Here is a 23,622-nt window from a genome sequence, read left to right as displayed (position 1 = left end):
CTTTTTTTCTGACAGTTTATGGTTGTATTTCACTAAAAAGATGTGATGGCCTCCTTATTGTGTGACCTATCCATTAACAAAAAGCTTGTTTTTTAGACTGTGGTTTCGACTTCCAGATGGATTACACAAGCTCAGTAGGACTCCGCCCTACATCCTGTACCAAGAAGCAATTCACAGGACTCTCCATTGTTCTCTTTGATTACTTTGTGCTTTCTACATGCATTCTGATCTTAAGTACGGAAAGAGTGGAATATGGAAACTATTAATACAGAGGAACTTCAGCAACTGAAATAATTCTCAGTCCTGCAACACTCTGCCCCCATGGAGGTTCATGGAAACTGAAGGAAACTCAGCATACTCCAGAAGTGAGCCTTTTGAATACAGTATAACTGTGCTTCCATTCTAAATATCTTAGAATGTTTGTTCTTGGTAATTCAACAGTGGAATTAACTGTATATACACTATGGGTGCAGCTATACAGCACCCTAATCTCAAAATAAGATATGCAATTTGTGCTATGCAAATTGCGTATCTTATTTTGATTGTATTTCAAAATAAGTTATTTAGAAATATGGCGTGTCTCCACAGTGCCAAATTTTGAAATACACTATTTTGAGATACATCTTAACCCTTGTGGAATGAGGGTCATAGGGATGCCAGAATAGTGTGCCTCTTCTTTAGAAAAATATTTCAGACTAACAGGTGCTCTTTGAAGACGAGGGGTAGCTATTTAGCCCCACTGTCTAGAGTACCCTTAGAGAATGACAATTTTATTTTTATATTTATATAGATATATTTCAGCTGAGTCAATGAGAAAAATTGAGTTTGACAAAGTTAAAGAAAAAAAAATTCAGACTCCTAAACACAATTGTCTCATTTTCCCAATTACTGCGCTATTGCTGCTTTGTTACTATCGTGTAAAGCAGGCCAGGCATTTAGAGAATATGAGGCTGGATATCAGTGGATTTGATTCAGTCACTTTTACTTACGCCATGGGTAGGGAACCTTTTTTTGAGTCAGAGGCTACTGACCCATGGAAAAATCAGTTGGAGTCACATACAAGTGAGAAATAAAATCTCAAATCCTCACTAAAGCGGCCACCCAGCTGAGAAGGAGAAAGATCTTCCCCTCACACACCAGATCCTAATGGGGCCCAGGCTAGTAGTTTGTGTGCTCCAGCCCGTGCTCCCCAATGCTAGGGTGGGACCAGATCCAGGCAAGCTGGCCCCTGGGCCTTTGGTTCCCCACCCTGACATACACCAAGTGGTACTTTATTCAGTAAGCAATCCCACTGAAAATAATTGTTCTCCAGCCCAATACAAGCAGTAATATCCATGAGATGATTCACATTTTGCTGCTTTTGTTTATTTTAATCCTATCTTTTTGAACAATATTACTTAGGAGTGAGATATTGCTTTTAATTTTCTCATACAACAGAAAAAGAAAAATCAGCAATTGTGTGGGTAAGCATCAATAGCACAATTTTCTTCTTGGTTTACAAGGAATAACGACAAAGATGGTATAGTACAGATTGTTACCTGCTTTGCTTATCTGTTTTTTGTTGTTTAAACTGATTCAGGCAGTTTCAACAAAGGTGAGCTCCAGGCTGCCAAAAGAATTGTTAAGCTGTAGTCTCTTCCAGCAGTCATCTGAAGGGCACCCAGCTTTAGCACCCAGCTCCTGACAGTTCAGCGGTCCCAAAACATATGGTGCTTAGATGGTAGGTCTGTAAGGGCATGTCTACGCAGCAGGGCTGAAATCAGTTTAAGCTATGCAACTTCAGCTATGTCAATTATGTAGATTAAGTCAAAATAGCTTAGGCTTTTGGTGCCATCTATGCACAGCAGGAAGCCGAAGGAAGAATGCTCTTCCTTCGACTTCCCTTACTCCTTGTGAAATGAGGGTTACCATGATTTGGAGTAAGAAGTCCTCCAGCTCAACATTATTTCAAAATAAAGGCTTGTAGCATAGACCAGAAAGTAGGTCTCAGGATTCAGCTCCAGACCCCAGCAAGTCTAAGCCAACCCTAGTGACCCCATTCAAAGGGATTTATGATCCACTTTAGGTCCTGATCCACTTAGAACTGCTACTCTAATAAGAACATAGCAGTAGGAATGGTGATAGTGGCTGTGAAATGCCCAAGGGGATTAGAGGCTACAAAAATAAAAAATAATAATGGGGGTCTTCAGCTATCCACATATTGACTGGGTATGTGCTACATCAGGATGGGATGCAGAGATAAAGTTTCTTGACAGATGAAATGACTGTTTCTTGGAACAGCTAGTTCTGGAACCCACAAGAGGAAAGACAGTTCCATACTGATACTAAGTGTCACCCCTCCACTATTTATGCATATTCAGAAGCCAATTTTCATAAATCAAGGATGTTTAGACACAATACTTAACATACCAATTTTACATAAGAACATCACAATCTGCTGAATCTATATATCTTATTTTTATGCATATATCATTCTTGTTTGTGAAGTTAGAAATATGAAGTGTGAATCTGTTTATAATTCCGAATGTGCTTATGAGGGCCATTAGTGATGCACCTGAACCATAATGGCTCTGTACTCAAAACAATGACCTGTAAATAGTTTTTTGTCCTATAAGCCCAAACAGTGGTTGGTTCCAGAAAGACCAGATCACGTGATGCTGAAACCCATTTTGTATCTTGTACTCTTCACTCAAGGTGAGAAGTCTGACCTGAGTACAAAGATTTCCTGCTTTGATCAAAAGGGATATATCTATATAAAGGGTGGGGGTCACACAATAGGGGCAGGTGCCAGGGGAACTCTTATCTTACCATCTAAGTTGCTTACTGGAAACATCTAAGATTAAACAGGGAAAAGATCAGGATCAAACTAGGAGACTGCTTAGATTGTGAAAAGGGATGTTTAGAAGAACTGTTTAGGGTAAAAAAATTGTATGTAACAAGTTTCTTAGTGGATTAGGACTAGCTGGCGCTTTTTGTTTATTTTAGCTTAGTGACTTATCTTGAGCTGATTGATTTCATTGAAACCACTTAAATCCTACTTTTTATATTTAATAAAACACTTCTGTTTGTGTAAAACTTTTACACAGTTTAAGATGGATTTGGGGGGATTGGTTTCCTGGATGCTGAGCCCTCACAGCAGAGCTTTCCCGGAGCTGAATTGATTCAGAATCTGTGTTGCTCTGCAGGGGGATAACCCCAACTGTGTGCTTTTGCTGGGGGAGATGAGAGCTTCATATGTATATAATACATATTATCAAAATTCAAAACCAAAATGTTCCTTTGCACACTTGTCTCCGCCTGGGGGGGGGATGGTGAAAAAGCAAATACATTGTTTCTGCCCTGGCTGAATCCCCTGTGTGCATGGTTCCCAACTAAGTTCTCTCTAAGCTGCATGGTTGCACAGCTTCCCATAATCCCCCATGCAGAGGCTCAGGGCTGCAGCATGTAGAGAGAGAATTCCCAAGCCCTGAAGCTGGGTGGGGGATGAGTGTTGCTCCCTGCCGGCTCCAATATGGACCTGCCACACCTGGGGGAAAGGGCCCACCTCTTGCCATCCCCAGTAGGGAGCTTCCCAGGTAATTATGAGCCCTACCCCTCTGTTCCATCTTGAGCCCCTACAGCCTGAGCACTCTCCTGCACCTTGCTGCCCATATCCCCAGCCCAGAGCTTGTACTCCCCCTCCTCCTACACACCAACCCAAAGCCCACCCCCAAACCTGGAGTCCCCTTCCTGTATTCCAAACCCTCATCCACCCTAGAGCCCACCCACCCCCATCTGGAGGCCTCACGCTGCATCATAACCTTTTGCCCCCGCCCTGAGTCCCCTACCATACTCATTGGACAAACATCTCAGACACTTTGCCAAAGGATTAATGCCCACAAAACAGATATCAGACAAGATCACAAAGAGAAAACAGTTTCTTGCCACTTTAACCAGAAAGGACACTCTCTAAATGACTTAGCCACCTGCATTCTGCTACAAAGACCTTTTACATCTGCACTTGAAAGGGAATCCTCTGAACTGTCATTCATGTTAAAATTCGACACTTGCCAACAAGGACTTAACAAGAATTTGAACTATCTCACCCATTACCAAGACAGTTTCCCCAATTATCACCTGTAATACCATTAACTCACAAACATCCCACTCTCCCTACCTTTAATATCATCAATTCACAGACCCTTACCTTCCTTCCTCCCCCTCCTCCCCCCCCCCCCGCATCCCCCTTCTGTTCTGCAATGTGATTTGTCCTTTTCATATTTGTTCATTTTTTTAATTGTATCCTTTGGTATATATGGTTGTGACTACTTTCTTCCACTATTTGATCTGAGGAAGTGGGTCTGGCCCACGAAAGCTCATCATCTAATAAACCATCTTGTTAGTCTTTAAAGTGCTACATTGTCCTGCATTTTTCTTCAACTACCATACTCAGAATGCCTTGGCCCCATTACCTCCAAATTAATTTTATGTGCACCAATACTGTCAAACATCACCTCCACATAGGTGCACATAAGAAAATTCATTCCACTTGTCGGAAAAATAAGAACTAAGGGAATAGTCTGCTAGAGTTCAGGTACTACTCTGGTCATGAGTATTGCATACACAGCTATATTGAATACGATGCAGACTGCTGCCATTAAGGCACAAAACTTTGTAAATTATTTTATTTACTTAACGCTTAATGTTTTGATGCACCTGTAATAATACATTGTAATTAGTCATTGTTTGTACCATGCTTTGAAGATGCACATCACTAAGTGCCAACTATTAATAAATTTACCCAGGAACACAAGCCAAGGTCATGATTTTTGTTTGTGGACAAGTGTCAATGAGGCTACAAGAACAGCACTGGGAACTGGGTGCCCAATCCAGTTCCCAATGAAGTCACAGGAAGTTTGGACTTAATTAAATTTGTGCACTTTCTTCAGCAGCTGAAGCACAGCATTGGTTTACTTTACATTCTGATAAACTGTTTCATTTGGTAAATAAATTTGGGGGTTTTGTGGAGGGAGGGTTAAAATATTTAGAATTTGGAGAACTTACAAAACCTCAATTATGGGCTGATAGTAATTGCTAAGCTGTGCATTTGTGCAGCCTCTCAGATTCAAATGCTGCCATGTGATTAGCAGAGCTACACAGCTGGGCTTTTAGTTAAGACCAATGGTGAACATTTGCACATGCTTTGGTACAAATAAAATTTATTCCACACATGGATGGAAAAAATCTGCTCATGGGTGGAAAATATTGGAGGGAACATTCATCAGGAATCTTCATTGTTTTAAGCAGGAGTTTCACATTTAGTGGGTTTAATCTTCCACTTTTGTTTGTATAAAGCAGCAGTAAGTGAAAAGAAAATCTTGCCTTCTAACTGGGCTTGCGGAACATTCAATAAAATTATCTTAGAATCATAGAATACTAGAACTGCAAGGGACCTCAAGAGATCATCCCAGTCCCCTGCCCTCATGGCAGGACCAAGCACCATCTAGATTAGTGTTTCTCAACCAGTGGTACGAGTACCCTTAAGAATACTCAAGAGAAGTCTGGGGAGTACTTCAACACAACTGAAATTTGGAGAAAACAATTTTTGTTGTAAGTTTTACAGCACTTTATTATTTTTGTACTTTTTATACTAAAAAATTTCATCGCCTGCCTGGCTACGATTGTTGTTTAAACAAATGTGTTGCAATGGTAGAAAAAAAGTGTATGCCTGAAAACTGTAGGTACAGTTTAATTTTTTTTAAAGGGGGTACTTTAAAAAAAAAAAAGTTGAGAAACACTGATATAGATCAGCCCTGATAGATGTCTATCTAACATGCTCTTAAATATCTCCTGTGATGGAGTTTCCCTAGGCAATTTATTCCACTGTTGAACCATTAACTGCTATGACTATTTCATGCCATTTGATGCTGAAGCTTATTCTAAAGGATATGGATTCCAATATTTATTTCAAATAGAAAGCTATTTAAAGCTTCACCCTGAATTCACAATTAATTATATTTGCTTTCTAAAACGTCTTCACCATAGTGCACAACTTAAAATAAGTAGATTGCATACATTTAATGTAGGCATAATTTTGTTAATGTTCAGCCTCCTTTGGGATTTAAATATGTTTATATTGAATTATGAGCATCAAAGCACTAATCTCTGCCTGAAGCTATAGACAGCCTGAAACCATAGCTCTAAAAAAGTCCTACCAGCGATTACTTAAACTAGAAGACATAAGTGAAGCAAGTTACTTTACTTGTTCGCTGTTTTGTGCACGTATGGGTGTACATCTTGTTTCGTGCACTATTCAGGGGAAGCTATGTTCATCCCAAACCCTAGCAAGATGCCTTTACCTCCATCCCAGCAGCAGGCTAACTGCTGTATGAGTGTTAGGTCCACAAAGTCTCTTTTTTTAGCTAGGGAGCAGCAAGAACAAGGGGACCGGCAAGGGAAACTTGTCATTCACAAACCTGTTTGTTACTCCATAATTGCTACATGGATCTGTGGAGCAATGAAACCAAGGCGGGATCAGGAAGTTGCGGACACCTGTACAGAGCTAGGAAGCAATGGAAGCCTAGAACAGGGAGCCCCAGCTTCCCTCAGAGCTGTACAGAACAAAAAAAAAACCCACAATGAATAGACTAGCAGCACATTAAAGACTAACAAAAACAAAGCTGGTATGAGCTTTCATGGGCACAACCCACTTCTTGCTAGACTATCCATTGTTTTTTAAGTTTTTCCAGTTACAGACTAACTCAGCTACCCCCTGAAGCTTTTGTACAGAATCAGACGAAAATGGGAGCTTTGGGAGGGTTGTTAGGAAAGCACCCCTTTGTTCTTCGTCAAATCTCTTTAGGGAGAGGGGAAACAATGGAAGTAAGGCAGCAGGAAGGAGAGATTTCCCCTTTGATTATTTGATATATCTCAGGAAGGAGTTTAGAATCTGAGGCTACATTTAGATTATAGGCTTCTTTCAGAAGAAGCTTCTTTTGGAAGAGATCATCTGAAAAAACTTGTGCAAGAGCACATCCACACACAAGCACATCAAAAAAGCAATGCACTTTTTTGAAAGAGCGCGTCCAGCAGGGGCCAATTTAATGCCCACCTGAACTGGGCCAGGATCCAAGTGGACTGCGCCTTCGGCCACCTTAGGTGTCTTTGAGGTGCCTGCTGACCCGCCTCGATGTGGAGGAACACAACATTGAAAGAAGAGGCCGCCTTCTTGCAGTGGGGGGCAGATTCCAGCCACGAGGGATGAGCCTTCCAGCAGCTGTGGATAGCTGCCATCTGCTAGGCCCATCAGGCCAGGGTGCACATCCAGGAGGCTCTCAGGGAGAGGTTCTCTCAAGGACCCCAGTAACTCTTCCCAACAAGGTCCTCTGGCACTGTATGTGAAATAAATTTAGAATCAAATGAAGTAAAAATCTTGAATCAACATGCTTAGTAGAATCGCTATGGATAGTAATTCTCTGCTCTAATAAGAATATAACAGTAGGGATCTATTATTGACCACCTGACTAGGACAGTAATAGTGACAATGAAATGCTAAGGGAGATTAGAGAGGCTATCAAAATGAAGAACTCAGTAATAGTGGGGGATTTCAACTATCCCCATATTGACTGGGTACATGTCACCTCAGGACAAGATGCAGAGATGAAAATTTCTTGATACCTTAAATGACTGGAGTAGCTAGTACAGGAACCCACAAGTAGGGCAGGACTGAGGGGTGGGTGAGCCGGGCAGCTGCCCGGGGTGCCAACTGATGGGGGGCGCCTGATGGCAGCTGTAAGGGGTGCACAGCGTCTCTTATAGCTGCTATCAGGTGCCTCGCACCCGCCTCCCACAGCGCTGGCCAGCAGCGTCCTTCCCCCGATGACTGTGGGGCCCTGCATGGCCCAGCGTGTGTGGCAGCAGCAATAGCCAGACCGGGCTGGGTAGCACCCTGGGGGTAGGCCCCGGGCTGAGGGCCAGGCCGCGGGCCCATGCCCCAGGGGCAGGTCCGCGCATGCACTGTACGCCCAGGGGTGGTGCCGCACACCCGGGCCCAGGGCACCAAAATGGCTCAGGCTTGCCCTGCCCACAAGGGGAGAAGCAATTCTCAATTTAGTCCTGAGTGGCATGCAGGATCTGGTCCAAGAGGTAACTATAACAGGACCACTTGGAAAAAATGACCATAATATAACATTTAACATTCCTGTGGTGGGAAGAACACCTCAGCAGCCCAACACTGTGGCATTTGATTTCAAAAAGGGGAACTATGCAAAAAATGAGGTTAGTTAAACAGAAATTAAAAGGTACAGTAAAATCCCTATAAGTTGCATGGACACTTTTCAAAGACATCATCATAGAGGCCCAACTTAAATGTATACCCCAAATTTTAAAACATAGTAGAAAAACTAAATAAGCCATTGTGGATTAACAGCCATGTAAAAGAAGCAGCGAGAGATAAAAAAGACATCTTTTAAAAAGTGGAAGTCAAATCCTAGTGAGGTAAATAGAAAGGAACATAAACACTGCCAAATTAAGTGTAAAAATGTAATTAGAAAAGCCAAAAAGGAGTTTGAAGAACAGCTAGCCAAAAACTCAAAAGTTAATAACAAAATGTTTAAGTACATCAGAAGCAGGAAGCCTGCTAAACAACCAGTAGGGCCCCTGGACGATCGAGATACAAAAGGAGAACTTAAAGATGATAAAGTCATTGTGGAGAAACTAAATGAATTCTTTGCTTCAGTCTTCACAGCTCAGGTTCAGAGAAGGGCAACTAAAATGATTAGGGGTTTGGACTGTGTCCTATATGAGGAGAGATTAAAGAGACTGGGACTTTTCAGCTTGGAAAAGAGGAGACTAAGGGGGGATATGCTAGAGATCTATAAAATCATGAGTGGTGTGGACTCATAGACTCATAGATTTTAAGGTCAGAAGGGACCATTATGATCATCTAGTCTGACCCCCTGCACAGTGCAGGCCACAGAATCTCAACCACCCCTCCTAGAATAATCCTCTCACCTATGTCTCAGATATTGAAGCCTTCAAATACTTTGAAAGAGCGACCAGGAGTCCTGTGGCACCTTATAGACTAACTGAAGTGTAGGAGCATAAGCTTTCGTGGGCAAAGACCCACTTCGTCAGATGCATGCATCTGACGAAGTGGGTCTTTGCCCACGAAAGCTTATGCTCCTACACTTCAGTTAGTCTATAAGGTGCTACAGGACTCCTCGTCGCTTTTGCAGATTCAGACTAACACGGCTACCCCTCTGATACCAAATACTTTGAAGGTCCCAAGATGCAGAGAATCCTCCAGCTGTGATCTGTGCCCCATGCTACAGAGGAAGGCGAAAAACCTCCAGGGTCTCTGCCAATCTACCCTGGAGGAAAATTTCTTCCTGACCCCAAATATGGCAATCAGCTAAACCCTGAGCATGTGGGCAAGACTCACCAGAAAGTTCTCTATAGTAACTCCTATCATCCCTCCATTGACCTATTTCCCACTGATAATGAATGGGCAATTAGTTACCAAGATCATGTTATCTCATCAAACCATCCCCTTATCATAGAACTGGAAGAGACATCAGAAGGTCATCAAGTCCAGCCCCCTGTTCTAGGCAGGACCAATCCCATCTAAATCAACCTGGCCAGGGCTTTGTCAAGCCAGAACTTAAACACCTCTAGGGATAGAGACTCCACTACTTCCCTAGGTAACCCATTCCAGTGCTTCACTACCCTCCTAGTGAAATAGTTTTTCCTAATATCCAACCTGGACCTCTCCCACCATAACTTGAGACCATTGCTCCTTGTTCTGCCATCTGTCACTACTGAGAACAGCCTCTCTCCATCCTCTTTGGAACCTCCCTTCAGGAAGTTGAAGGCTGCTATCATATCCCCCCTCACTCTTCGCTTCTCCAGACTAAACAGACCCAACTCCCTCAGCCTCTCCTCATAGGTCATATGCTCCAGCCCCCTAATCATTTTGGTTGCCCTCCGCTGGACCCTCTCCAATGCGTCCACATCCTTTTTGTAGTGGGGGGCCCAGAACTGGACACAATACTCCAGATGTGGCCTCACCAATGCCGAATAAAGGGGAATAATGACATCTCTGGATCTGCTGGGAATACTCCTCTTAATGCAACCTAATATGCCATTAGCCTTCTTGGCTACAAGGGCATACTGTTGACTCATATCCAGCTTCTCATCCACTGTAACCCCCAGGTCCTTTTCTGCAGAACTACTACTTAGCTGGTTGGTCCCCAGCTTGTAACTATGCTTGGGATTCTTCCATCCCAAGTGCAGGACTCTACACTTGTCCTTGTTGAACCTCATCAGATTTCTTGTGGCCCAATCCTCCAATTTGTCTAAGTCACTCTGGACCCTATCTCTGCCCTCCAGCGTATCTACCTCTCCCCCTAGCTTAGTGTCATCTGCAAACTTGCTGAGGGTGCAATCCATCCCCTCATCCAGGTCATTAATAAAGATATTGAACAAAACCAGTCCTAGAACCCGACCTCCATTCTGACATCAAGCCGTTGATCACTACCCGCTGGGCCCGGCCTTCTAGCCAACTTTCTATCCATCTTACCGTCCATTTATCCAATCCACATTCCCTTAACTTGCTGGCAAGAATATTGTGGGAGACCGTATGAAAAGCCTTGCTAAAGTCAAGGTATATAACATCCACTGACTTTCCCATGTCCACAGAGCCAGTTACCTCATCATAGAAGCTAATCAGATTGGTCAGGCACACTTGCCCTTTGTGAATCCATGCTGACTATTCCTAATCACTTTCCTCTCATCCAAGTGTCTCAAAATGGATTCCTTAAGGATCCCTTCCATGATTTTTCCAGGAACCGAGGTAAGACTGACCGGCCTGTAGTTCCCTGGATCGTCCTTCTTCCCTTTTTTGAAGATGGGCACTACATTTGCCTTTTTCCAATCATCTGGGATTTCTCCCGATCTCCATGACTTTTCAAAGATAATGGCCAAAGGCTCCTCAATGACAGTTGCCAACTCCCTCAGTACCCTCGGATGCATTAAGTCCGGACCCATGGATTTGTGTACATTTAGCTTTTCTAAGCAGTTCCTAACCTGTTCTTTACCCACCATGGGCTGTCCATCTTCATCTCATCTTGCATCCCTTAGCGCAGAAGTCCAGGAGCCAACCTTGTCCGTGAATACAGAGGCAAAGAAGGCATTGAGTACTTCAGCTTTCCCCATATCATCTGTCACTAGGTTAAGTGGAGAAAGTGAATAAGGAAAAGTTATTTACTTGTTCCCATAATATAAGAACTAGGGGCCACCAAATTAAACTAATGGGTAGCAGGTTTAAAAGAAATAAAAGGAAGTTCTTCATATAGCGCATAGTCAATCTGTGGAACTCCTTGCCTGAGGAGGTTGTGAAGGCTAGGACTATGAAAGGGTTTAAAAGAGAAATAGATATATTCAGGGGCTATGTCTACACTGGCATGATTTTCCGGAAATGCTTTTAACGGAAAAGTTTTCCGTTAAAAGCATTTTCGGAAAAGCACGTCTAGATTGGCAGGACGCTTTTCCGCAAAAGCACTTTTTGCGGAAAAGAGTCTGTGGCTAATCTAGACGCACTTTCCCGCAAAAAAGCCCCGATCGCCATTTTCGCGATCGGGGCTTTTTTGCGGAAAATATATCTCTGCTGTCTACACTGGCCCTTTTGCGCATAAGTTTTTCGGAAAAAGACTTTTTCCCGAACGGAAGCAGCCTAGTATTTCCACAAAAGCACTGACAATCTTAAATGAGATTGTCAGTGCTTTTGCAGAAATTCAAGTGGCCAGTGTAGACAGCTGGCAAGTTTTTCCGCAAAAGCAGATGATTTTGTGGAAAAACTTGCCAGTCTAGACACAGCCATGGAGGTTAAGTTCATTAATGGCTATTAGTCAGTATGGGTAAGGAATGGTGTCCCTAGCCTCTGTTTGTCAGAGGTTAGAGATGGATGGCAGGAGAGAGATCACTTGATCATTACCTGTTCGATTCACTCCCTCTGGGACACCTGGCACTGGCCACTGTCGGTAGACAGGCTACTGGGCTGGAAGGACCTTTGGTCTGACCCAGTATGGCCATTCTTATGCTCTCAGGCTGGTTTCCTGCCACAAGGCTTGTCCAGGGTACCTGCAGTTTTAAGAGAGGCCAGTAGACAGGAGCTATAGACTCCTGATTAATTTGGAGAGCTCTTTCAGAAAAAAGCTTCTTCCTGTAGAAAGAGGATTACCAACACCAGAAAAACTCCTCTGTTCTTTCAATTTACTTTCAGAAGAACATGACTGCAGTGTGGACTTAACACAGGTTTTGTCAGAAAAAGTAGTTTTTCCAACTAAACTCTGTAGTGTAGACATACCCTGAGAACGCTGCTGCTACCAAAGAGGCAGGAGTATGCATGATGGGATGGTAGGATAGATAAGCACCAATACATTTGCTGGTATTGCTGATAGGCCTGCTCATTACCATATTGTGAAAGGAAGAGAGAAAGAAAGGTTTTGTTTAAAGGGCACTATATCAAAAGTTGTAAAGTGTTTTTGCAAATAGTTATTTTTAAAAAAAATGCAGGTGACCATGTCTCTCTAAATTTCATTGAAAGGGCTCTCCAGACCTAGAGTAAGTCATCTGCAGCTGTAGAGGAACTCTCAGAGTCAAACTTCACTAAAGCTTGCCTTTTCCCTTAAAACTGAATGGAGCTGTCAGAGTTGGAGTTCCCAGAGGCAGAGGAGGAAGAAAAATACCCTGATTCATTTCTTCTGAGTTAGATATGTATGGAAGAATTCCCTAATGTGCCAGTGGTGTTTTGTTTTAAATCAGGAAGATCTATGCAGGCAACGTTGTGCAGCCTCAAACTTTTACCCACAAGACTGAAATACCCAAAAGCTCATCCTCAGGAAATGCACAATAGTGTTGATATGCCTGTTGCTACTAAGGAAGTGGCTGCTGTTATAACCAACCAGTAGTCTGCCAAAGCCCAGAATTTGGACAGTTGCCAGACTAAATCATACTAAAAGTTGGCTTCCTTTTTAACTCTGCTTTTAACAGATCTTTAAGGTATTGCTGCATCTACCCGCCATTTTAAAGTTATCTTACAAATGCCAAGCTTTTGAGCCCCAAATAATCTAGCTTCTTCTATTAAAAAAATAGACAAGGCGTCAGAATAAAAATTTCCTATAATTAATGGAAATTATTGTGAAATATGATAAACTTCTGAGATAGAGGCTAAAACGTATGAGACTCAGGAATTACCCCGCCTGTTTTCCATTTCCGTCAGTAATCCTTTTGTTAACTATAGCTAGCAGAAGCAATATGACATATTACTGCAGAGAATTCAGTGAATTAAAACAGGCAATGTTTTGATCTTTGAAACAGAGGGACCTCCTAGAGGACTTTTTCCTTAGAACATTTGCACACACAAACTCCTTCCACAGAAGACTGCATACTGTGCTGTACACATTATGATATGGCAGTCAGTTTCAAACCCATTTTAAGTTTGCATGTAGAATGATGATACATGCTTTTATTTTTATCTCACTATTGTGCACATGATTATTTAATATTTGACACAAGTGGGAATTATTTTTCCCTATGCATAAAGTATATGCAATTCCAAATATATACACCATCCAAATGCAGTTCATTTCTCTTGGACACACAGAAATGTCTAATGTCCCACAAATAGAGAAAAATAAGATTGTAAATCTACTTAACAGTAACAGTCATTGTTTAATATCCAATTTTAGAGGTGTACTGAAATCAAGGGTTTTAACACATCACTTTAATGTTAATAATTAACATGATTTTTACACTTCACCTTAACGGGGATACACACACATTCCACTATCAGAAATATGTGCTAAATGTTCTAATTTAATACTCTGGGAGAGGCATTTAGCCCAATAAATAAGGTGGACTACATTTAAAACATGTTATAGGTCATGTTCATGCAGTCTGTTATTTTAGGGCAGAGGTGGGCAGTAATTTTTGATGGGACCACTCCAAGGATTTGGTAAGTGATCAAGGGCCACACACTTTGATATTAATGGAGAAGATACAGGGGCTGGGATGAAGGTTGGGTACAGAAGGGAGTTGGGGTAAGAGATTGGGGTGCAGGGTTTCAAAGGGTATAGGTGCAGGAGAGGATTCTGATCTGGAGAAGGGGTGAAGAAGGGAGTGCAGGGTCTGGGAAGGATTGTGACCTAGGGTAGGAGTGCAGGAGAAGATGCAGGGATTTGGGTTGGGAACAGGTGTAGGAGATTAGGATGTAAGGTCTGGATGGGGTTGTGACCTGGAGAAAGGGTACAGGAGGTAGTGCAGGGCCTGGGAGAGGGTTCTGACCTGGACAGAAGTGCTAGAGAATGTGATGGGATTTGGGATGTGATCGGTGGCAGGTGATTCAGGTGCAGGGTCTATGAGGGGGCATGGGTGCAGGGGTGGGGCTGCAGAGGGTTTCAGTCGTGGGGTAATGGTGAAGGGGGGCAGAGAGTTGGGGGGAAAGGAGGGATGGAGGAAGGTGAGCACCTGACCAGAGCCTAAGTGGCTCATGGCCAGCAGTCCAGCAGATTCTTCAGCCAGGCTTCCTGTCTTCCATGCCCTTACATGCCACTCAGAGCAGCTGTGAGTTTCCAGACAACGAAGTTGCAATATTGGGCAGGGGCAGGGCCAGCGTGTGAAGACGGCCCCCCTCTCATCTGGGCTCGCAGCAATCAGAGAAACACATGACCATTGCAAAGGCTTCTCTGAGCAGTGTTTTGCCTGTCCCTGTTCTACAGGCATAGTTGCAGGCCCAGAATGCATCCCTTTTCTACTAAGTACATTCTTACTAAGTAAAGGTGCAGAACTCCAGAGTAACTGAGATAAGTTTATTTACAGAGTTAACAATAGAGCAAAAGACAAACATGCAACGCAAACTTTTCAGTCACATTAAAATGAAATAACCAGATGGGTCTCTGAAAGCTGGACCTTTCAATAGTTTGTTGCCTCCTGCAAGAGTTGTATAGTGCTTTATTGTGCTGTATCATCACACACGCTCAGTTCTGGAGATTGCTTTTTTATGAAAAATATGGACATGATGCAAAGCCCAAGTCTCTTGATGCCAATCTAAGGTGCAAAGACAATTCGAACATATAACAAGATAACAACATATAAGGTGATGTGCAAGGGTGCCTGTCATGAAAGACTGATTCTTTGCAGGTTGTGAGTTGTGGGGCTGGGATATCAGTGTGTGACTAAATAAATTTGATTCCTTCTGTGTTGAGGGAAATCATAGAATCATAGGACTGCAAGAGACCTCAGGAGGTCATCGAGTCCAGCCCCCGGCCCAAAGCAGGACCAACCCCAATTAAATCATCCCAGCCAGGGCTGAGACTTAAAAAGCTCTAGGGATGGATATTCCACCACCTCCGTAGATAACCCATTCCAGTACTTCACCACCTTCCTAGTGAAATAGTTTTTCCTAATATCCAACTTAGAACTTCCCCACTATAACTTGAGACTTGCTCCTTGTTCTGCCATCTGTCACTACTGAGAACAGCCTCTCTCCATCCTCTTTGGAACCTCCCTTCAGGAAGTTGAAGGCAGCTATCAAATCTCCCCTCACTTTTCTCTTCTGCAGACTAAATAAACCCAAATCCCTCAGCCTCTCCTCATAGGTCAAGTGTTCCAGCCCTCTAATCATTTTTGTTGCCCTCCACTGGACCCTCTCCAATACGTCCACATCCTTTCTGTAGTGGGGGGCCCAGAATTGGATGCAATATTTCAGATGTGGCCTCACTAGTGCTGAATAAAGCGTAATAATCACTTCTCTAGATCTGCTGGCAGTGCTCCTCCTAATACACCCTAATATGCCATTCACCTTGGCTATAAGGGCACACTGTTGACTCATATCCAGCTTCTCATCTACTTTAATTCCCAGGTTCTTTTCTGCTGAACTGCTACCTAGATAGTTGGTCCCCAGCCTATAACAATGCTTTGGATTCTTCTGTTCCAAGTGCAGGACTCTGCACTTATTCTTGTTGAAACTCACCGGATTTCTTTTGGCCCAATCCTCTAATCCCGTGGTCACCAACAGGTCGATCGTGATTGACTGGTCAATAGCAAGGCCTCGACCAGTTGATTGCGAGGCGTCCTGTCCACCCCAACCCCATTTCCCTCCCACCCCTGAGAAACCCCACTACCTACCTCCAGTGAAAATGGAAGTAGTGTAGGCTTCCCAGGGATGGACAGAAGTCCCGCAGCTTAGCGCCACTTCCGGCGATTCCGGAAGTAGCGCTAGCTGCTCTGCCGGGTGTACTGTAGAAGGAAGCATCGGCTCCCTGCACCGCACAGGAGGGGTGAGTCAGCCCCGGGGGAGGTGCGTGCGCAGGGTTTCCCTGCGCCAGTGGGGGTCGGCCCCAGGGCAGGGTCGGCTCCAGGGCAGGCGCACGCATGGGGGACTTCCCTGCATGGGGTTGGCCCCGGGGCAAGCGTGCACGGGGTTTTCCTGAGCCGGGGGGGGGGGTTGGCCCCGGGGCAGGTGTGTACATGGGGGGGCTTCTCTGCACCGGGGGGGTGTCGGCCCCCAGGGCAGGCGCACGGGGGGTTTTCCTGCACTGGGGGGTCTGCCCCTAGGCAGGTGCGCGCGTGCAGTCGGCCCCAGGGCAGGCATGCACTGGTTTCCCTCTGGGGGTGGGGGAATCCTGGGAGGAGGCAGATACAGGGGACTCTGTCTCCATTGGCACCCCACTCCCCAGCCACAGAACTCTGTCCCCACTCCCCTGTCCCCAGCCACAGAACTCTGTCCCCACTCCCCTGTCCCCAGCTACAGAACTCTGTCCCTATTCCTGTCCCCAGCTGCAGAAACCTGTCCCCACTGGCACTCTGTCCCCTGCTGCAGAATCCTGTCCTCTGCCCTCCTAGCACCCTGTTCCCTCTCCCCTGCCCCCAGCCGCAGAACTCTGTCCCCACAAAATGTATAATTATAAATGCTTCATTTTAGATTTAAATAGCATGAATAAAAAACAAACCATTTATTTCATAACTATAAACATGTGATTTTAATTTTATACATTGCATAATTTAAAAATAAACTGTTTATCAGAGTGTGTAAGTAAGGGCTGGGGATAGCAAATGATGGACAGAAGGAGAATAGAGAGGGTGGGGCTTCAAGAAAGGGGCAGGGCTTCAAGGAAGGGGTGGGGCGGTAGATCTTCGCCTGTTTGGAGATTTAAAAAGTGATCTTGGGTGTAAAAAGGCTGGAGACCACTGCTCTAATCTATCTAGTATCAGAGGGGTAGCCGTGTTAGTCTGGATCTGCAAAAGCGACAAGGAGTCCTGTAGCACCTTAGAGTATGTCTACACTACAGCACTAATTCGAACTAACTTAATTCGAATTAGTTAATTCGAACTAAGCTAATTCGAATTAGTGCATCTAGACCTAAAAACTAGCATGTCCACATTGAGTGGACCCTGAACCGGGGTTAAGGATGGCCGGAAGCAGTGCCGGCAGGACTTAGAGCGTAGAGCTGCTGTCTCAGGCTAGCCGAGGGCTGTGCTTAAAGGGTCCTGATCCCCACCCCGGACAGACAGTTCTCAGGGGTTCCCCACCTGCAAAGCAGTCCTGGCTTGGAGTGCCCTGAGTGCCCACACTCGGCACATCACAGAACTCGGCCATCAGCCTGGCTGCACTTGCCGCAGGCTACCATCCAGGGGGGGTCAATCGGGGGGCTGCAGGAGAGCTTCCACCCCGAGGAGCCCACAGAGACACCCCAGTCCTCCCCATCGGGTGCTCGTGCCCCATTCCTCCCTCACCTCCTTCCACTTACTCCTCCCTAGCCCCCCTTCCTGATGTACAAAATAAAGGACACGTGTGTTCAAAAATAGAAACTCTCTTTATTTAACAAAACTCGGGGAGACTGGGAAAAGGAGATGGGAGAAGGGAAGAGAGAGGGTAGGAGAGGGGAGGGCAACTAAAATGACCAGAGGTTTGGAACAGGTCCCATATGAAGAGAGGCTAAAGAGACTGGGACTTCTCAGCTTAGAAAAGAGGAGACTGAGGAGGGAAATAATAGAGGTCAATAAAAGCATGAGTGGTGTGGAGAGGGTGCGTAAAGAAAAGTTCTTCATTAGTTCCCATAATAGGACTAGAGGACACCAAATGAAATGAATGGGCAGCAGGCTTCAAACTAATAACAGAGGGTATGTCTACACTACCCCGCTAGTTCGAACTAGCGGGGTAATGTAGGCATATCGCACTTGCAAATGAAGCCCGGGATTTGAATTTCCCGGGCTTCATTTGCATAAGCGGGGAGCCGCCATTTTTAAAACCCCGCTGGTTCAAACCCCGTGCAGTGCGACTGGGTGGCAGCGGGTGGCTGGTTCGTGCCGTGCCAGGTGCAGGGCCTGCTGGCTAGGTGCTGGCAGGCTTGCACCTGGCACTGGCACCATAGCCAGACCGTGCCCCTTTAAGGGCTCTGGGGCCGGGAAGGGGGCAGACGAGTTTCCCTGGTGGTGCCCAGAGTGGCCACAAGGGAAAGCTGGGGAGGGCTAGCCTCCCACTAGTTCGAATTAAGTGGCCACACAGCCCTTAATTCGAACTGCTTAATTTGAACTAGGCGTTAGTCCTCGTAGAATGAGGTTTACCTAGTTCGAATTAAGCACTCCGCTAGTTCGAATTAAGTTCGAACTAGCGGTTTGCCTGTGTAGCGCCTATTAAAGTTAATTCAAACTAACGTCTGTTAGTTCGAATTAATTTTGTAGTGTTACATACCCTTATAGACTAACAGATGTATTGGAGCGTAAGCTTTCATGGGCAAAGACCCACTTGGTGACATGCATCTGACGAAGTGGGTCTTTTCTTACAAAAAGCTTATGCTCCAATACATCTGTTAGTCTATAAGGTGCTACAGGACTCCTTGTAGCTAATCTGTCTAGGTCACTCTGGACCTTATCTCTGCCCTCCAATGTATCTATGGGTACGTCTAGACTACATACCTCTGGCGACAGAGGCATGTAGATTAGACTACCCGGCATAGGAAAATGAAGCGGCGATTTAAATAATCGCCGCTTCATTTAAATTTACATGGCTGCTGCGCTGAGCTGATCAGCTGTTTGTTGGCTCAGCGCGGTAGTTTGGACGTTCCGTGGTCGACATCAAAGGCATTTGTCGACCACCCAGGTATGCCTCCTGGGATGAGGCATACCTGGGTGGTTGACAAATGCCTTTGATGTCAACCCTTACGCATCCAGACTACCACGCTGAGCTGACAAATAGCTGATTGGCTCAGCGCAGCAGCCATGTAAATTTAAATGAAGCGGCGATTATTTAAATCGCCGCTTCATTTTCCTATGCCGGGTAGTCTAATCTACATGCCTCTGTCGCCAGAGGCATGTAGTCTAGACGTACCCTATCTTTCCCCCTAGCTTAGTGTCATCTACAAACTTTCTGAGGTTGCAATCCATCCCCTCATCCAGGTCATCAATGAAGATGTTAAATAAAACCAGCCTAGATCCGATCCTTGGGGCACTCCATTTGAAACTGACTGCCAACCAGACATCGAGCCATTGATCACTACCTGTTGGGCCTGACAATCTAGCCAGGTTTCTAACCACCTTACAGTCCATTTATCCAATCCATATTTCCTTAACTTGCTGGCAAGAATAGCAAAGTTTTGATATAGTCTCCCACAATAAAGTCAAGGTATATCATATCCACTGGCTTCGCCATATCCACAGACCCAGTTACCTCATCATAGAAGCTAATCAAATTGGTCAGGCTTGACTTGCCCTTGGTGAATCTATGTTGGCTATTCCTGATCACATTCCCCTCTTCCAACTGCTTCAAAATGGATTCTTTGAGGATCCCCTCCATGATTTTTCTGGGGACGGAGGTAAGGCTGACTGGTCTGTAGTTCCGTGGATTGTCCTTCTTCCCTTTTTTAAAGATGGGCACTACATTTGCCTTTTTCCAATCATCCGGGATCTCTCCCTATCACCATGAGTTTTAAAAAATAATGGCCAAAAGCTCTGCAATGACATTTGCCAGCTCCCTCAGTACCCTTGGATTCATTAAATCAGATCTATGGAAAATGGGATTTTATATATTCTTTGTAAATAAAGAGGATTACATCAAAGAAATCTAACTCCATCATTGTTTTATCCTCATGACAGGAACATCCTTCAGGGCCCCACAATTTGGCTAACCAATTGGGTATGTGATGAGGGCTGAGAGCACTTACTCTCTATACCCCCTTATGGCTCATGTTTGTAAGTAAGCAGTGGCACCAAGGGTTTTTTTAAATCTCTGGTTAGGCAGTAGCCACCTGGGGGTTTTGAGGTTACAATCAGCAGAAGGGCCTATTGACTCAAGTTTGTGGATTAGTAAGGAATCCAGATTATCTTGTACCACCAGCTTCCAATCCAGGGCCCAGAGGCTGGCAGTTCATCCTGGGCAAGTATATCTCAAAACCTCCTCTCTGCGTGGGGAACGGGGGGGAGGCAGCAGGTGTTCAAAAGCCAAAATATAGATTCATCAAAGCGTAATTTTCCCTAAGACCAAGCCTGATAGGGCCAGCCTTGAAGGTGGGTGACCAGCTTTACTGTGGTCACTGTGGTCAAGAGGGAACATGGTCAAGAGAGTGTTGCTGGAGGGTGCCTTAGCAGTCACAAGAAGTTGACCATGGCTCTAGTGGCATGGAGGGCCTTCCATTATCCCCCTTCTCTGTCATCAGCAGTTACCAGTTGCCTTTATGTAGGACTGGAAGAGACTTCAATAAGCCATCTAGTCCAGTTCCCGACACCCAAGGCAGGACTAAATATTATCTAGACTATCCCTGACAGATGTTTGTCTAACTTGCTCTTAAAATGTCCAATGATGGAGATTCCACGACTTATCACCTTGACAGGAAGCTTTTCCTAATGTCTGACTTAAACTTCCCTTGCTGCAATTTAAGCTCATTGTTTCTTGTCCTATTATCCGAGGTTAACAAGAACAATTTTTCTCCTTCCTCCTTGTAACAACCTTTTATGTACTTGAAAACTTTTATCAGGTTCCCCCTCAGCCTTTTATTCTTCAGACTAAACAACACCCCCCCCCCCCTTTTTTTTTCAATGTTCACTCACAGGTCATGTTTTCTAGCCCTTTGATCATTTTCACTGCTCTTTTCTGGACCTTCTTCTCCAATTTGTCCTCATCTTTCCTGAAATGTGGCCCCCCCAGAACTGGACACAGTACTCCAGTTGAGGCCTAATCAGCCTGGAGAATGAAGATTCTATCCCAGCCACAGCTGTGAAGCTCTTCAAGGCTGTTGTGTGCAGCATACTGCTCACAACAGAGCAGTACTTTCTCAAGTTACTCCTTTGCCATCCTAGTGAGTAAGGTGTCGGGTATTGACCCGGAGAGGCCAGTAAAAAAGATCAGAAAATACCGGACATCTAAAAAGTCTGGTATTTTCTGATTTTTTTTTCCTTGCCAGGAGGCAAAAATACCAGACAGCTGGCAACCCTACACACACTCAGCAACTGGGCCCAGCCTCCGGGCCCTTCCAGGACCTCCCTCTCAGCCCCCCCCCCAACTCTCCTCCTCCCCACTTACCTGGTTCTACAGGGGAGCTCTCTTCCCGCACAGAGTAAGAAAACAAGATGGCCACCAACAAAAAAAAAAAAAAACCTCCAAAAATCCCAAAGGCCTTAAAGGGGTCATGCTGTTTTTTTTGTATTTTTGTTTTATTGGGTTTTTTTGCTTAATAACTATTGGGGTCCTTTTTTTTCCCTCAACAACTCTGGTCTCCTTCCTTTTTTTCTCAACAGTTTTTTTTTTTTGAGGGGGGGGAAGTGTTTGGTAGTTTTGGTTAAACGATCTGGCAACCCTACCAGTGAGCCATTCAAATGCAGTGAAAAGGCTGTTACAGAATAGAACAAGGTCAAATAGAAGCTAGTCACTGTAATTTGAAATCTACATGAGTGAGAGGGGCCATTATTTCATCAGCAACTGTGGAAAACTTGAGTCTCCAGACCCTGAGTGGGAACTGCAGCCTGGTACTCCCCAGTTCTCTGGAGTTGAGCACACATTCCAGAGGGTACTTGCTGCCAGGTGGTGCTCTTGCTCTAGGAGGATTTTCGTCCTTCCCACTGCCATGCGATTGTGTCAATATCAAATGTTTGTCAACAGCCAAAGGGCAGAGGTCAGGCCTGTGTACAATAAAAGCCCCAGGACACCGCCACCCTGTGACTGGTCTGAGTAGGGCCCAGTGGGTGAGTCTCAGTGCCATGTTCAGCCAGGTCTCTCCACAGCCACAACTGTTCAGCTCAGCATGCTGTCTGATCAACAGCGAAACCCTGGCTAAGGATGAGTCTGCTTAAATTGCAAACACCTTCTAGTGGGTACAACTGGTGGTTAGCAACTTTATTGAGAGTCTTAATCACAGGTTCTCTCTCTCCCCAGTGACACTGTTCTGCCAGGTCTACATTTTACCAAGCACATTTCATGTATGGTCCAACACATGACCCCACTTGTACATCTCTTACTCTCCTAGGGTATGGCTACACTTCCTTTTTTTGTTTGTTTTTTGTTTGGTTGGTTTTTGAAAAAAGTTACGCAAAATGCACTCCGCATTTTGCATAGCTTTTTTGATCCTTTTGTTGGAAGAGGCTTTTTAGACATTTGGCCCATCTAGATTGGGCCAAATGTTAGAGAAAAAAAACCGTCTTTGGAAGTCCCGATATTCATCATAGAACGAGGAATACAGGGGCTTCCAAAAGAGCATGTTTGCTCTTCCGGAAAAAATGAAGAGCAAATGTGTCCCTGGACGCGGAAGAGTTTTTCCAGGATACCTAGCTGTACTTCTAGTGCCTATGCTGATGCTCATGTACTTTTTCTGCCTCAATACCTGTCTTCCTATTCTGTGTCTCTTCTATATAGCCCCACCTGTGCTCCCTTCTCTACTAGCCCCACCCTCTCTGGCTGCACCACTTCTATCTGGCTCTCAGTGCCCTGCCCGCCATCCCAGCAATGGGGAGAGTCTGCTCCAGCCCAGGTCACTGGACACAGGATCCTGGGGGTGGGGTGTGTTAAGCATCCTAGGCTCTGGCAGACACTATTGGGCCTGATGCCACTGGGTCTGATTCTGTAGGAGGGCTGATGTTGTTGGATCTGATCCTGATCCTGCATCACACCATTTGTGCACCTCCCCCAGCTCTGTCTTCTGGATGGCTGCCCATTTCACCCAACCCTACTTACACAGCCCTGGTGTGCACCACAGTATACATCCATTCTCTATGCTCAGTTCTTCATTCCGGGGCCTAATAGATGGAATTCTTCCCCTGCACGCATGCACAATGATTTGGTTGACCCTGTACGATCTGCTGCTGCATCAGGACAAAATAGGAACCTGTCTAGTCCATTTCCTTAACTGGGAAGACTTTACTGATGACTGAATATGTTCCATGAGAAACACAATCTATCCCAGAAGCTCCATGGAACCAGGTTATAACAGCAGTACGCAGTAGACGCTCTGTTATCCAGTGCTCTGTTATCCAGCACTCAATTAACCAGAAAGCTTAATTAACTGGAATTTCTGATATCTCCCAATAAAATCTTTAATCTAGTAACCAGGACTAGTGTACTGGCTAGCAAGTTGTGCAGTTACATATTTTGCTCTCTAC

At 44.8% G+C, this 23,622-nt stretch overlaps 1 long non-coding RNA gene across 5 annotated transcripts in view; it reads left to right on the top strand.

Annotated features, from left to right (window-relative positions):
* Window positions 1-23,622, top strand: part of LOC112543784 (uncharacterized) — a 66,663-nt gene that overhangs the window by 32,038 nt on the left and 11,003 nt on the right. For 3 of the 5 annotated variants that reach the window (XR_012898142.1, XR_012898131.1, XR_012898130.1), the window contains one exon: window positions 97-7,015. This is a non-coding gene — a long non-coding RNA (uncharacterized LOC112543784). Of the gene's footprint in view, window positions 1-96; window positions 7,016-23,622 lie in introns of those variants that run through there. The other 2 variants (XR_012898132.1, XR_012898133.1) reach the window with 1 other exon arrangement.

Source organism: Pelodiscus sinensis, chromosome 1 (genome assembly GCF_049634645.1).
Source record: "Pelodiscus sinensis isolate JC-2024 chromosome 1, ASM4963464v1, whole genome shotgun sequence".
NCBI classification, from domain to species: domain Eukaryota; kingdom Metazoa; phylum Chordata; order Testudines; family Trionychidae; genus Pelodiscus; species Pelodiscus sinensis.
Note: the sequence above shows the minus strand (reverse complement) of the source record. Positions and strands in the feature narration are given on the sequence as shown.